Consider the following 13,880-nt stretch of genomic DNA (forward strand, 5'->3'; position numbering starts at 1 on the left):
GGTACAATCGATTGAGCCGTACCCAGATTAATTCATGGATAGATATGGCACAGGCATTTATAAGGTAGTACAGCCATGTGACTGACATGGTACCTGATCGGATCACTCTGCAGAATATGGAAAAGAAACCAGGTGAAAGCTTTAGGCAATACGCGCAGAGATGGAGGGAGATTGCCGTACAAGTTCAGCCGTCTCTTCTAGAAAGAGAGATGACGATGCTTTTTGTCAACACATTGAAGGCACCATTTATTACACATATGTTAGGAAATGCTACTAAAAGCTTTTCTGACATAGTTATGAATGGTGAAATGATTGAAAGCGCCGTAAGGAGCGGAAAGATTGATGCTGGAGGAAATAACAGAAGGCAAGCCTCAAAAGAAAAGGAAAATGAGGTGAACGTGAATACGTACGGCAAATCGATTGCTAATCAACAGGGTTCATCAAGACAAGAATTAGGTGTGAAACCATGTACTGAAAAACTCCACTTCACGCAAATTCCAATGTCATACAATGAGTTGTATCAAAGCTTATTCGATGCACATGTTGTTTCTCCTTTACATGTGAAGCCTCCACAGCCCCCGTATCCCAAATGGTATGATGCAAGTGCACATGTGATTATCATGCAGGAATTACGGGGCATTCTATAGAAAATTGCATTACCTTCAAAAAACTAGTTGAAAAATTCATCAACATGGGTATTGTCAAAATAGATGGCTCATCTAGTACCCAGTCATGATTGAATGTAGTATATGAAGGGGTGTCGAGAAGCGTTCACGATGAAACAACTGAAGAAAAGACCTTGTAAGATTTTCGCCCTTATAGACTTGGGAGTGTTTTAAATAATTAGACTGCAGAAGAAACCCCTGTAGTATTTAGAGATTACTCAGAGTAATGTTCAAAACACACTTGTTGCCTTCAGCCTAGAGGCAATCTTACTTTAAAGATGTTCAAAACACACTTGTTTCCTTTTGAGTAATGTTCAAAACACACTTGTTGCCTTTTGAGTGGGATTTGTGTTTAGAGGGATCTCATGACTTTAAAGATGACACAGATTGTAGCCTATTTTCCGACTTGCTGAGGATGGTAGAACAGGAATGAAATCTTACTTCATGAGGGGACAATAGAGATTGTGACTTTAAGATAGCGTGCATAACTGAAGAAATGAAGCATGACCTTGTTGAGTTACTTCAAAGAGTTCAAAGATGTCTTCATATGGTCATATCAGGATATGCTTGAGTAAGCACTGACATTGTAATCGCAACAACAATACGATATCAAGAATTTACAGTATGTTCAAGATTAACATCATGAACGATGCATTTAGAATTCTTTGTCGGGGCAATGCCTTCTCCTTTGGCTCATCATGGTTTAGCCTGTCGAAGTCAAGTTGCCATTTCTCCGTTGTTGGATTTCATCCTAATTGAAGAGGAAAATCCAAAGTTTTCGTCATAGTTAAATTTTGCCCCAAAAGGCTCTATGAAAGAAATCTGATCACAAAGAAGATCTTACATTGGTTCTGATCGAAAGGAATAACGAGGACTCGTCTAATCCTATGAGTTCAGATTTAAAAAAAACAAAAAAACAAAAACAAAAACAAAAAAATAAAAAATAAAAGTGAAAGAAAAAAGAAAAGAAAATGGAGAGGCCAAAGTGAAAACCCGCAAAGGGCACTTTGAGACCAAAGGGGATTTGAGTTGAAAACCCGAAAAAGGCAGCTTAAATATTGATCAGAATGGGGCACGAGGTGATTAGAGCAACTCAAAGTTTAACCAGATTGGGGCATGTGGTGATCTTGTTATACCTGAATTATCAGGAAAAGGTAGGCAACATCTTGGGGCATTGGCAGAGTACTGTGGATCTCCTAAACACATGTCAAACTCAGAAGGATCTTTAAAAAGTTTGTACAGAGAAGTTCAAGCTGCGATATCTGGGGCACCCAATATTCATACTGAATTTTTTATTCTTGGAATACTTCATTCTTTTCCAAGATACACATTCCCAATCAATTTCTTTGTTATCCTTGTTTACTATTTTTGATAATCTATTCCTTTCGAACTATGCTCAGAACCAATTGTATTCTCATCCATTGTTATACCCTTTTTGCAAGCATGTTGCATTAGAATAATGATTAATGGACTAATAAAACTTTCACAAAGGAAGTTTTGCATATTACTCTAGAAGTTTCTAAATAATACAAGAGCCTGAAACAGGACTATTGTTTAGAACGCACCAAGTTTAAAGGTTGGAAATCTGAAAAGGAAGAGTCTAAATGAAGACTATCTCTTTGGATTTTGTTGTCAAAAACATTGATCAAACAAAATGACAGGATTTCAGATGGGTGACAAAGTTTAAATCACCAAACAATAAGAAGGGGTTTCCTTGGAGAAGAGAATCCTTCATTTGTGCGTGATCATTTGATATGACACCCTAGGAATGGTGTAGGAAACCAAAGAGTTTCGCATTCTGTATCTTCGAATTGTGATAGCAGAGGATTGAGAAAAGGCCAGATATTTTTACCCTTGGGTCACTGTAGAAGAAAGAGGGTATAAATTTTGCATCCCAATGGATTAAACTTGGAGGTTCACAGTGGGGGACAGCCTAGCTAAATGTTTCTTCAGAAAAGCCAGTGAAGCAAGAAGGTGTTGTAGCACGTCAGTCACAAAGCCTTAATAAACTTCGAGTAATGACAACCTAAGAGGGATCATTCTCGGAAAAATAAATATTACATTCATGCAAAATTCACACATGTCTAGTTAGGAGCATTTGATGCATTTTGATCATGCCATCCTAATCATTAGGCATAGTTAGGTTCATTATACAGGTCATGTTCCACAGAGAACAGATCAGTGAAAGAGCAGATCTTGCCTTCCTGTATTGACAGTGGAGCAGATCGAAGACGGCGAATCTTATCTTTCCAAGATAGTGGGAAGCAGATTTAAGCCACCAAGCCTTGTCTCCCTGAGCAGCAGCGGAGAAGGTTGAAGATTGTAGATCTTGTCTCCCTAAGCAGTAGTGGAGCAGATCGAAGATGACAGATCTTATCTTTCCAAGATAGTGGGAAGCAGATTTAAGCCACCAAGCCTTGTCTCACTCAGCAGCAGCGGAGAAGGTTGAAGATTGTAGATCTTATCTCCCTAAGCAGTAGTGGAGCAGATCGAAGACGGCGGATCTTATCTTTCTAAGATAGTGGGAAGCAGATTTAAGCCACTAAGCCTTGTCTCCCTCAACAGCAGCAGAGAAGGTTGAAGATTGTAGATCCTATCTCCCTGAAGTTGCAGTGGAGTGGATTAAAACCTTAGATCTTATCTCTCTGAAGTTGTAGAGAGCAGATCGCATCTAGTCTTATCTCCCTGAAGTTGCAGTGGAGCAGACTAAGTAAGCAAGTCTTATCCTCCTAAAGTTGCAGTGGGGCAGACTGAAGATGGCAAGTCTTATCTCCCTGAAGTTGCAGTGGAGCAGATTAAAGCCGATAATCCTATCTCCCTGAAGTTGCAGTGGAGCGGATTAAAACCTTAGATCTTATCTCTCTGAAGTTACAGAGAGCAGATCGCATCAAATCTTATCTCTCTAAAGTTGCAGTGGAGCAGACTAAGTAAGCAAGTCTTATCCTCCTGAAGTTGCAGTGGGGCAGACTGAAGATGGCAAGTCTTATCTCCCTGAAGTTGCAGTGGAGCAGATTAAAACCGATAATCCTATCTCCCTAAAGTTGCAGTGGAGCGGATTAAAACCTTAGATCTTATCTCTCTGAAGTTGCAAAGAGCAGATCGCATCTAGTCTTATCTCACTGAAGTTGCAGTGAAGCAGACTAAATAAGCAAGTCTTATCCTCCTGAAGTTGTAGTGAGGCAGACTGAAGATGGCACTAATTCCTATACTTCTGAAGATGTTTCATGTTCCAGCAAGACCGAGCAAAATTGGGCATTTTTAAAGTCTTTGCTCCGTTCCTGTTACACGACAACGAGTAAAGAGGGGCAGCTGTAATACCCAATTTTAGCCCGGGCTCACATATGGAAACATAATTTTTGAGGATATGCAATCTTAGATATGATATATGCAATCTTAGATATGATATGCAATCTTAGATATGATGTATAATCTTAGATATGATATGCAATCTTAGAATATATGATTTTGTAATCTTAGATATTTAATTTGTAGATACCCTTTAATCTCAGCCGTTGATGTAATTGATCTGTACTGTTGGATTTGGGGAGGCTCAACTATAAATAGAGGCCTCTCCCTTCATTGAAAAAAAAAAGAGGAGAAAAGAGGAGGAGGAATAAAAAAGAACGATTGGCAGTTTTTTAAAGGTGGCTTACTATTTTTTTTCTTTCGATTATTTTTTTACTTATTCACGATTTTAAAAAAAGGGAAAAGTGATACCAGTGCGATTTTTTTATTTAGTCCCTCCGCCTTTTAATGTTTTTGTAATTAAGTTTGCTTTATTTTTTTAATTTACCCTTTTATTTATTTTAAATTCCAATTTAATCCTTTTGAACGACACCGTTTTAGAGGAGAAGGGAAAATTTCCCTTCCAGCCCCTCTATGTAATTCGCTCGTTCAATTTAGTCCTCCAAATTTTATTTATTTGCAGATTGACCCCAAATTTATTTACTTGCAGTTCAATTTAATCCTTTTTATATTTTCTTAAAATTAGTTAATTTTGTTAATGTAATTATTATTATTATTTTCATATGTAATTATTATTATTTTAGCTATATATATATGTATACTTGTTTCTATGTGCGTATTTTTTTTTTTAAAAACTAATATTTTTCGCATATTTATTTTTTAATATGAGGTAATTATTTTTATTTTATTTTATTTATATATAATTATTTTTTTATAATCTATATATGTTATATTTATCTTTGTATATATATGTATGTATACATATTAATATTTTAGCCAGTTTTTTATATACTTGTATATATATATGAATATATTTATTTTTTAAATGCTCAAATATATGTATTTTTTAACACTTACTTTATAATTTATATTTTATTTTCACAAATGCATTATATATTCTGCTTTTATAAATCTTAATCCAAAGTTACATATGTAAATTATGTGTATGGCTTTTAATTTCAATGTATATATTATGTGCCTTTTATTCGTTATATTTTGTTTATTTTCTTCATTCGATTATTAATTCATGTTTTCGTTTATATGTTAAAAAGAATTGTTTTTTATGATTTATTTGATATTTTGTATGTGATTATTTTTATTATGTATATTGATTTTATTTATTCATTTATTTATATTATTTCTAGGCCTTTGTTATATTTATTATTGCATTGTATATTTAATATAGCATTACATCATTCTTTACTCGATTTCAAACTTTTCAAAATTGAAAGAATGCTTGAATTTAGGATTTTCAAGGAAATTGAGCCCTAACGTATTGGGTTCCGATTTTCTTCGTTAAGTCTAACAATCGAGCATTTCTCTTTAATCAAAAAATAAGAATTCATTATTGGGAATTCAACACGTTGTGTCCTAACGTATTGGATGTGACGCATTGATTTCTCAAAATGAATTTTTTTTCTAAAAACAATAAAGGAAATATTCCGAGTTTGGGATTTTAAAGGAATTGTGCCCTAACGTATTGGGTGTGATTTCTTAAATCTTGGATAAGTGGATGTTCTTTTAAAGTAAAGGAAATATTCCGAGTTTGGGATTCTAGAGGAATCGTGCCCTGACGTATTGGGTGTGATTTCTTAAATCTTGGATAAGTGGATGTTCTTTTAAAATTTTATTGTGCAAGTATTTTGTCCCAATTCATTTTGGGGAAAATTAGAATGCTGTGCCCTAACGCATTGGTGTGGTATCTTCTTTCTCTGAAATAATAAGGGTCTTAATACGTAGCCTTTTAAGTTTTGCTAAGGATTACGTTTTTTCCAAATTCTCGACCTTAAGACACTAATTAATTAACTAGGTACCAATTTTGTGCGTTACGAGGGTGCTAATCCTTCCTCATACGTAACTGACTCCCGGATCTGTTTTTCTAAAACTCGTAGACCAAAGCCGTTTTTTAGGTGATCCAATCACACCCTAATAAAGATTGGTGACGACTCCCAATTTTAATATTTTAAAAAAAGTAGACAACCTAAAATTTTTTTTATTTTCAAAAAAATGGTTTCGACAAACATCTTAGTGGAAGGTAAAAAGTTTTTATGTACCATGATAATGAAAGAGATGATGACTAAGCTACATTTACAATGTCTGCAATGTGTGCACTATAGATATAAGTTTTCAATGCCGTCAAGTGTTCAACAAATCAACAAAGTGACGACCCATGGACAAGGCTTCATTCTCCCCTGCATCTATGTTAGGATTGTTTTCATCTGCCTCTGAACTAATGGTTTGTGAGGGTCTTATAAGCTTATCATGTCACTCCTAGGCAATTGTCAGCGGCATATTGGTGGTTGCTGGCATATTTTTTTTATTATACAAAACATAGGAAAAAAACCCTTCCACAACTAGCTTTCGGATTATGTTTACTCTTTTTTAGTGGTTCTTTTAGCATTGGGGAGTTCCAACCCTAAAATTACAAAATGTTCATTGTATATCAATTTCCTGGGGACATCGTCTTCTATCCTCGTAAATATATTTTGATAAGGAATGATTTCATTCTCTTATCATGGACCATCATTGTGTCACGGGTCGTAGTTCAAAGCCCGTGATCATCGTACACAATGCATCTCATGGAGGTCTATCATTGACAATAGGGATTGTTTAGCCCACAAGAATTGGCCCGATTCAAATTGTTATTGGAGAATCCTGTCAGATTGAAGTCTGGGTGGCCCAATAATACAGATTTGGAAAGATAGGCTACCTTGGTAAATATGGGAACTAATCTTAAAAATTAAGGGGAATCACATCTTGTAAGATTAGATTTGATTTGATTATGTAATCTTGTAAATCCCTAGATTTAAGGGATAGACTAATCTCGTTCGTCGATGTAACTTAATTTAGACCGTTGGTTTTGAAGGAGCTCAACTATAAATAGAGAGCCTCCCCTCACTTGTAAATCATCCATTATATCTTAAATTCTTAAGAGTAATATAATTCTTTGAGAGCATTTACTCAAACACCTCTCGTGCATTGTTTTTTGTGGCTTTCTATTCTTTTGTGCTTCTTTTGATTTGTGTTGTTTCCGCTATATAAATTAGTGCATTGGAGGATTTTTTTTGTGAATCCCTAATTGTTTAGTGGTTAGGCTAACTTGGGAGTGTTTGCATCGAAAGTGTAGTAGGCCCAATTTGCCCGGGCCCAAGACAAATAAAAAAGGAGTCCAAAATACAAGCCCAATAAAACAGTCTAGTTTTTTACAAACCAAACCCAAAACAAACACAATTCAAATAAACCCAAAACAAACCCAATTCAATTACAAAACCTAAAACCTAAACAGAAACCCTAACCCTAGCCGCACCGCACCCTAGCCTGTCACCACCAACTCTACCACCTCCGTCAGTGCTGCACCAACTCTGTCGCCACAGCCACTTGCCTGCAACAGAAGTGACAAATAGATTAAAAAAACAAGTTGTAAATGGGCTATATAAGCCATGAAAAATATTGTAGCTCTCGGTTTTTTTTAATACAAAAACAAAATTTAAGCAAAAAAAGTGAAAGAAATATTGAAAACTAGTCTTCTTTTTTTACAGAGGTATATGTCCATTTTTTTCGCATGTTTATTTTGAATATAGCATACATATATATATTCAAAAACATAAAAAAAGTTTTTATCTTTCTTGCTATCGGAGAAGACAGAATCGAAAGGTTCTCTTTGTTTTTTTTTGGAATTTTAGGGGAATTTTAGGGGTTTTTTAGGGCATTTCAACCCCAAATTGGGGTTCTACTCGAAAAAAGAGCAAAAAAGGGGTTTTTATGTTTTTCGGCCACCGCAGATGGCGACGCCGTCGCTGGTGATCGGTGGCCAGCGCGACGGCGACTAGCCGGACCAACGATCGGAGCTAAGCCGGAAAGTGAGAGCTGAGAGAGTTAAGAGAGAGTTTTAAGTTTTTTTTAGAACAAGGGATGAATGATTTTTTGTTTCAAAAAAATACTAATATGGGCCCTCAAAATGACGTCGTTTTGAGGCTGGCCTTAAATGCCAAAAATGGCGTCGTTTGGCCTCTGATCAGCTCGTTGACCCGACCCGCCTAGGAGGATTCGCATATTTTTGCTTGATGGGTTATTTGCGCTTTTGGCTCTTCCGCTTTTTTATTTGTTTACAATTAAATTTCTTTTATTTTTTAATTTTGCCCTATAATTTATTTCGGCTCTCAATTCGGTCCACCTTGAAGCTGTGTGTTTTGAAGGGTGGGGATTATTTCCCATTTGGTCCCTCCTTGTTATTCGCGCGTTCAACTTGGTCATTTACCTTTTTATTTGTTTCTGATTTGCCCCAAATTTCTATTTTAAAGTTCAATTTAATCCTTTTTTGTTATTTTTGCTATTTTATTATTAAATTAATTAAGGTAATATTATTATTTTCCTTATATATTTTTTTATATTTTTATATTTTTACTATTTTTATTTATCCTTTTAAATACATAGTTATTATTTCTTGGTGCTTTAGTATTTAAAATTGTTTCATTTTTTTATCGTATTTTTTTATATTTTTTTATTTTCATTTCATTTCTATATTTTTATTTATTTTTTATTATTATCATTATTAAACTGTTTTACTTAATGATTCTTTATTTATTCATTTATGTGTCCATTATTATTTTTTAAAATGTTTTAATTGTTATTTGTTTATTTACTTATTATTATATATATTTAATTGGTTTGTCTTTTTTATTATTTTTTATATTATTTTTGTTTTTGCTCGTATTATTTTTATTTACATTATCGTATTTATTATTCTGTTATGCATATTAACACCATACTTTATTTCTACCAATTCGTGTTACATTAATCATTACTCAATACATAAATTTTTTAAATAAACGATATGTCGTATTTTGAGATTCGAAAAGTCGTTCCCTAACTTACGGATTTTTGATTTTCTCGATAAATCCAAATATATGAATCCTTTTTAAACATAAGTTTTTTAACAATCTCAGGAATTAATAAAAGATCGTATTCTAACTTACGGGATATGATTCCTTTTCTAAAACCGAGATAATCGAATATTTTCCAAATAAGTAAATTTTTCTGCATTTATTCTCGTATCGGGGTTTAAGACATTGTGTCCTAACTTACGGGACGTAATTCTCTTTCTCGATTAACGTGAAATATGCTCCTTTCTTGAAATTTTTTAATATTTTAACAAAGGATTGTATTTTAAATCTCTTTAAAGTTTTTAATTTTCGACACTAAGATATTAATTAATCAACTAGGTACCAATTTTTGGGCGTTACAAGGGTGCTAATCCTTCCTCATACGTAACCGACTCCCGAACCCATCTTTTTGAATTTCGTGGACCAAATTCGTTGTTTTAATAAATCAAGTCGTTTATTCAAAAATAACTGTTACGAGGTGACCCGATCACACCTCATAAATATGATCGGTGGCGACTCCCATGTTCGTTTTCGTTTTCAAAATTAAAGCTGACCCCCTTTTACAAAAAAATGGTTTCGACATAAAGGATCGCCTAAGGTCGCACGAAACGCGAGACTAAAGTTCTAACCCCGTGACACTTGCACCCACTTGACTTATTACTCCCTCTTTGGCTGGGTCTTCTATCGAGAGATAGTATCGTCATTTAAGGTAGGGGTGTTCAAACGGTTAACCAAACAAAATTAATAGTAATCAAATTAATCAAACTTTTGAATCCTTTAAATGTTAACTGAACCAAATTTTTTTCAAAAAAATTAACCAAATAGAAATATTTTACTTAATTCAGTCGGTTAACCGAATTAACCGAAATTTATATGTTTTTTTTGTTAAAATAAGTATAAAACATATAAAAAATTGATAATGTTCATTTGACTGAATTAACCAAATTAGTAATAGTCTAATACATATAATATATAATATTATTTATTAAGTTTGATTAACTCGGTTAATTATCCGATTTTGAACCGAATTAATTGTTAACCAAAATTCTAAAAAACTTTTAAGCGACTTTCGATTAAACTAAATCGGTTAATAACCAAATTAGATTAATTCAATTAATTAATTTAATTTTAACTGAAGTTTAAACACTGCTAATCTAGAGAGCCGTGAGGCTACATTTTCTGAAATTTGGACCATAAATTTTTGAAGGTTTTGCTTAAAAAAAGTAATCTAAATGGAGTGACGCCAAATGAAATGTCGTACATTATTAATATGTTTGGTGAGGTTGTTCTTCCGATGTCACATTCGATGTGGCCTCATGGCGGTAAGTACTATTTAGTGAAGCTTATTTTGGGTAAAGAGAGGGAAGCTGTTGCTTTCGTATTCTATTATTTACACAAACATTAGCATGTAGAGGCTCTTTTTGCCATGAATCCTGTAGGTTTTATCGATGGTTGAGCCGAGAATCCTATGACTAGTGTGATTGGTGTAGGTTCGTTTTTTTTACTCTTTCTTGTATTTGACCCTTCATTCCATGCGTCCAAAATTCAATGGGCATCTAAACATCATGTTGTTTTTCACTTAAACGTATTTATTCTTTCCACATATTCATTCTTCCAATTATATCTAGTAATTTAATCTCTCTATTTTTTATATTTTAAACTTCAGGTCCAATGATTAACACTATTAAAATTATTCTTTTAAAATTTAAGTTCATTATAACGTTATTTTTTAGTTACATTGTTACTGATTTTTTTTTCAAAAATTTAATAATGTTAACGATTGAACTTGAATTTTAAAATCTAAAAAGTAGAGGGACTAAGGATGTGCTTGATGAGTTGCTTGATAATGAAGAAAAGTGAGTGGAAAGAAAATAGAAAAAATAATTATTTTTGCCCTAATGAATAAAAATCAATTATTCCAAATCTAAAAGATAAGAGGAGAAAAAAGTATAAGGGTATATGTTTGTCAAAAATTATACATCTTTCAAAGGTTATTTTTTTTTCCTTTCATTTTTCAACTCTACCAAGCCATGGATAGATTTTTGCAATTTTTCTATCTTTTCTACCAAGTATACATATGGAAAGAAAATTTATATTGTCCATCTTTCTATTTTTGCCCTTTTAATTTTCCATCTTTCTAATTTTTCATTCCACCTTACTAAATTCCAAGAAGTAAATATTGTCGAAACCTTTTGGAAGTCGACTTTTTATTAAAAAAACGAAAATAGAATCACCACCAATCTTTTTTATTTAGGTGTGATTGGATCACCTCAAAATTTAATTATAAAAGGTTAGGTTTACCAAAACAATGATTTTTGGCCTGCAAAATCTAAGTAAATAGGTTCGGGAGTCGATTACAAGTGAGGAAAGATTAGCACCCTCATAACGTTCAAAATTGATACCTAGTTAATTACTTGATGTTTTGATGTCGAAAATTGAAAATTCGAAGGGAATTTAAAATACGATCCCTCTTTGCATCATATTATTTGATGGTACTGAAAGAAATCCGATCTAAATTGAATTTTTAATGAGGATGCATTCTCATTTTGGGTCGATCAAGACGAAAAATCATGTCCCATAAGTTGGGCACAAAATCTCGAATTCTCGAAAATAAGGTCACTCTCCGTTTAATTATAGCTCAAATCTTACAATCTTTTTTATTATTTTTTTAAAAGGAAGGTATATTCAATTATTTTAGTTCAAGAAAAAATCGTACCCCGTAAGGTAGGGGCACAATTTATCGAATCCCCAAAATAAAGAATATCGCCTTGGTTTTAATTTTTTCTCATGAGTTATGTAAAAACGAATGCATCACTTGATCTGATATGCGATTGAACATAATGCGAGAATGAATAAATATATCTAAGCATAATGGTTAACATGGTAATAACAATAATAAAATAAAATAACTACATAAAAAATAAATAAAACATAGATAAAATTTAAAATGACTATCGTAAAATAATAATATAAGAACAAAATAATGGTAGATACCATTATCAAATGGTGATGAAGCAGCTTTAATAATAAATTGATGATGATAATAATAATAATGATGTAATTAATGTCATGTTTAATAATAATAATAACAAAATGATAGTAATAATAAATTAAGGATAAAGAAAAAATTATTTAATTTAGAGGGTAAAAATGCAAGTAGCAAAAATTAATACAAAAAAATTAAATTAAATTAAAAATACAAGAATACAATAAAAATAAATGCTTTAAATTAAAATAGGGGCCCAATCAAGTCTGTGGTAAAATTTAAAGGATGAATTATGAAAAAAATCAAAAATAAAGATTAAAGTAAAATAAAACAAAAAATATAAGGACTCAAAAGGCAAATAATCCCAGACATAGCACATGTCACTCCCAAAGGGTCGGTAGTATAAGGACTGGATTGAATATATAAAAAAATTTAAGGCATAAATCGTAAAAAAATAATAAAAAAATAAAGGATCAAATTGAAACAATGTAGAAATAGGCAGGGACTCATAAGGTTATTTTTCCATCCGTGTCATTCCCTTAAGTTTGACAGTGGGTCAAAGGACTGAATCGCTGGGAAATAAAAATAACGGGGTAAAAATGAAATAAAATAAAAAAATATGCAGGACTAATTTAAAAACATACTAAAAAGCAGAAGGGCCAAAATAGCAAATAGTCCCTCCCTTCAAAAACACGCGAATCCTGGGAGGGGTCGGGTCGGATCGTCAGGTCAAACTCAAAACAACATCGTTTTGGAAGCCTATATAAGGTAAAATTTATTAAAAAAATCATTTCAAACCTGTTTTACAAAAAAACTTCTTTCCTTCCATTTTTTTCTATCAAGCCCCCTATGTGCAGCCATGGGGGCCATCGCCCGTCCGTCGCGCCCACCGGTCATTGGAGACTGCGACCGCCACCTCCGATGGTCGAGAACCCCAAAAATCCCTTTTAAACCCTCTCTTCGAGTAGAAAATAGATTTGGGGTTTAAATCCCCAAAAATTTAACCGATGTTCGGCCGAAGGAAAATAAACCGAAAGGTTTCTCCCTTTTCTAACGAGGCCCTCGACAGAACCCTAAGGGGTTCCGAGGCTTCTTGAGTCAGAGGAAAGGGACTTGCGACGACGATGGCGATGGCGATGGCATTTTTCAAGTAAGATTTCTTTCTTTTTTTATTTTTGCTTCAAAGTAAAAGAAATAAAAATGCTACATTTTTCTTTTGAAACTTGTTCTTTTTGTATCTCTTCTTTTGAATCTATTCGATTGCTTGTGTGTGTAAATACAATCTATTTTTTCGGCTTTTATAGCCGATTGATTACAAATATTTGTATTTGTTTTGCTTTTCTGCTTCTGTCTTTTCTTTCTTCTTTGCAAGTCGCGATGATGGTCAACAACGATGGGAGAAGCAAGCCCTTGCAATTTTGGTGAAATGGCAGCAGAGAAGGCAGACCTCGGGGAGAAAAGACTTTGGGAAGCATGCCTACTGACATGGCGAAGCAGAGGAGTGGCAGCGGCTAGAGTTAGGTTTTTTTTCTTAGGGTTTCTGAAAATTTTAAGATAGTGGACTTTAGGGTTTTTTGTATTTGGGCCATTATTTTTTGTAAATGGACTTTAATAATGGACTTTTTTATTATTTTTATTTATTTTTTTGGTTTTTGTTGGGCCGGATGAAATTGGGCCTTTACAAATATATAAGGACTAAATTCCAAGAGTACAACGATTTATGACATATTTTTAACATTTTATTGTTAGCAGCTACTTTAAAAAAGAAAAATTAACTATCCATCTTTGCCTCATGTTGCTATAGGAAAAGGGTATGGCAACCTTTACTCCACATTGATGAAGGATGGATGATGCAAAGCTAACATGGACATCTCTGTTTGT

This window comes from Gossypium hirsutum, chromosome D03 (assembly GCF_007990345.1).
Source record: "Gossypium hirsutum isolate 1008001.06 chromosome D03, Gossypium_hirsutum_v2.1, whole genome shotgun sequence".
Lineage (NCBI taxonomy): Eukaryota > Viridiplantae > Streptophyta > Magnoliopsida > Malvales > Malvaceae > Gossypium > Gossypium hirsutum.